The sequence below is a fragment of the Glossina fuscipes genome, unplaced genomic scaffold (assembly GCF_014805625.2).
Source record: "Glossina fuscipes isolate IAEA_lab_2018 unplaced genomic scaffold, Yale_Gfus_2 0, whole genome shotgun sequence".
Taxonomy (NCBI): domain Eukaryota; kingdom Metazoa; phylum Arthropoda; class Insecta; order Diptera; family Glossinidae; genus Glossina; species Glossina fuscipes.
Window position 1 is genome coordinate 34,254,713 of NW_023998414.1, and position 3,382 is coordinate 34,258,094.

Consider the following 3,382-nt stretch of genomic DNA (forward strand, 5'->3'; position numbering starts at 1 on the left):
AGGTTCTTCTCATAAACCAAGATATTGTTAAGTTAAATAGAAAATACTTTCCAAAAGGAGTACGTTAAGGGTTCGTTTTATTGCATGTACACTGTTTCTACGCTTTTTATATATCCATCATCCATCGAGAATGAAAGGTATATTCATTTTGTCAAAACGTTTGCAACGCCCAGAAGGAAGCATCAAATACCCCACCAAGTTAATATACATTCATGGTCACCATCAAATTCTAAATCAACTTAACCATGGCCGTTTGGATGTTTGTCCGTCTGTGTTATGTCTGTTGTAAATACTCTCATGACCGCAAAAATGAAACAATTAACTTCAAATTTGGCAAAAACATTGAAAGTTCTTGCACGCAGTACGGTATAGAAAATGAGCCAACTCGGCCGAAGAACACGCCCACAGCACTATATAAGCTGAGAAAACCTATGTTTTTCAAAAGCAATACAAAAGTGATTTTTGACTTATTACTCATAAACCATAGTAGATAAGTCCAAAAATATTGACCACGCCTACCCAATATTATAGTGTAACAAAATTTAATCTTTTCTTTTTTGTTTTGAATACCCTTAGAAGGCGCAGAAACAACCTTCCAAAATCCCATAAAGTATATAAATGCATGGCCAGTTTCCAATTTTGAATGCATATCCGTTTGTTCGTGTGTCCATCTGGTAACTTTGTAGTATTTGCGGTAAACAGTCTTCCGTTAGGGGGAATGAATATATCGCCTGCAAATTTGCAAAAGAATTTGGAAATGTACAAAACTTTTGACAGGACACGCCTGCAACTCCCACACACTTATGCCATAGAGATTTTTATTTTGAAAATAGAAAAAAAATCAGCTGCGCCAATGCCTTTTTATAGAGCATGAAAATGTAATTCTTTTACTGTTTTTTTTTTTATTTTATTTTTTTTTTTTAGGATAACGGTGACGGGTATAAAAGATTCGGTCACGACCGAATGTAATTTTCTTACTTGCTTTTTTTCCTTGTTTTTATTTTTCTTTTTTCGTTTTGTTGCCTTTTTTTCGTTCTTTTGTGCCATGGCAAGCAAGTTTTTCTTTATTTGTAAATGTTTGAACATCTGCTCATAATAAAAATTTATATGACATTGAAGACAATTTGCAGCAAAAAAAAAAAAAAAAGCAAAGAGAAGAAAATTAAAATTTCATTTGTTAATAATTTTTTATTAATTTTCATTTGCATATCCATGCAAAGGGCTGAGGAAATTTCAATACTGTTATCGTCCTACTATCACTCCTAAGATTTAGTCTTTGATTCATTTAGCTTTAAGTCATTGAGACTGAAAAAGTTTTTTGTGGGCATGTGAAGCTAACCAAAGTGTGTTACGTAGCATATTTCAATTTAACCTACGCTACGCTCGAGGTCCAAAAGTTCGTTGCGACATTTTAAATTCTGGAAATATTTGTTACGTGAGAGGAAATGGAACAACGAAAAAAAATTTTTAAGAGGACGCTCCTCTCCCAACTCCCACTTCATATTCGATTTGTTGGGCTTACAAATGAAATTTTCTTAAATCTGATGATTCAAATAATACGCGAGAAACGATTGCCACTCAAGCATCTTATAAATACATCCATCAGTTGCCCAATAATGGAAAGGAAGTTCACGACAACTTGGTGCTTATAGGAGAAAATCTATACATTTAACACATACATATCGTATATTCTATAAAATATTTCACATCACATTTTTCGTTCGCTATGCTACTCGTCGAATTTTTATTGCATCCTATTAATCCCTCCATCGATACGTTGTATGCAACACATGAAACAATAATTTCTAGGCAAAATACGACTTGTTTCATTAACATAATCTCCTTCAAGAGTATTCGATTCTTCTCAACGCTTCTCTAACATTTCTATGTCTTTCTTAGAGAACGATTCGCCTCACCCTATAAAATTCGTTTCAGTTTCGGCGATAACTTCTTCATTGAAGTCACACTTCTTGTTCCGCTGGGAGGTTTTCTTCTTTTTTTTTCTTTGGCAAACGGGTAATAGATGCTGCGAGCCAAATCTGCGCCACATACGATGCCTAATTCGTACAATTTTGTCATTGTTCTAGTCGACTTGTCATATAGTGCGTTGTCTTGGTGAAAGACTGTACTTTCCATTTTTAATATGGGGCCGCTTTTTCGCAATTTCATCATTCAAACGCCCTAATAATGCCATATACCATTCACTATTGATCCATTGTCCTCTTTGCTATTTTAGTCGATAAATCTTGTAAAAAGAAAAGGAAAAAAGAATCGAAGAAATCCTATGAATAAGATGAATTCGAAATGTCCTGAGCTGTATTAGTTAGATAATGACAGGATGAGTTTTATTAGGAAGTAAATAACTGCTATATGCTATGAATATTAACTTAGCAAAGGGGGGGGGGGGGGGGGGGGGTCAATAATATTTCACTGCAAACTGTTACATATGATAATTATATTATTATGATTTCCTACAATTTCTTGCTCGTTTCATTGCATTGTTTTAAACAAAATAATTTGTTCATACTTCCCACTAAACTATATATATCATCTTGGTGTAGAGGGATGGGGAACGAAAAAAAAAAAAAAAGAAGAAATAAATAAAAAAAAAATACTTTTCTTTATATAAATATCATATACATACATACATACATACATACGTACATACGTGTATACAATATTTTTAAAATTTATTTTTATTATTTATTTATGGAAAATATTTAAAATGATCTTTGCAATAATTTTACTGATTATCTACGGCTTGAAATCATTTTAAAATGCTTGCGAAACATCTGCTTTTGAGAAATTATGTGCCTTTATCTACTTGTGTGCATGTATATATATATATATGTGTGTGTGTGTGTATTTGTGTGTGCATTTATTATGTATTAAAATACAAGGTGGCTTTATTTTCAGATATATTTTTAAATGTGTAAAAGTTTATACATTATGTTTACCTTGTGTTGTGCTATTCGTTGTTATATTCATTACGTTCATTTCATTCTCCAAGCCAGAGAGCACGTACACGAACTGCTGCTGCTGCTGCCGCTGCCGCTGCTGCTGCCCTTGCAACTGCTGCATGTGTACAAGTTTACATGTTTATATGTTTATGTGAGCACATTTCAGTTAACTCCACAAACTGGGTGATTGACTAACTAATTGTCAAGGTTAGTAGCAATTTTGAAACAAGTACCCGTACACGTCCACATATTCACCTATAGGTCTCTGTACGAATTGAAAGTAAATATAATAAATTATTTATGTATGTACATATGCCTATGTTTATTATGTATGTATATATGTATGTATATATGTTTGTATATACAAGCAAAAATACACTCGGTCGCGTACCTATCCGTAATATGTGCGTGTGTGTGTGTGT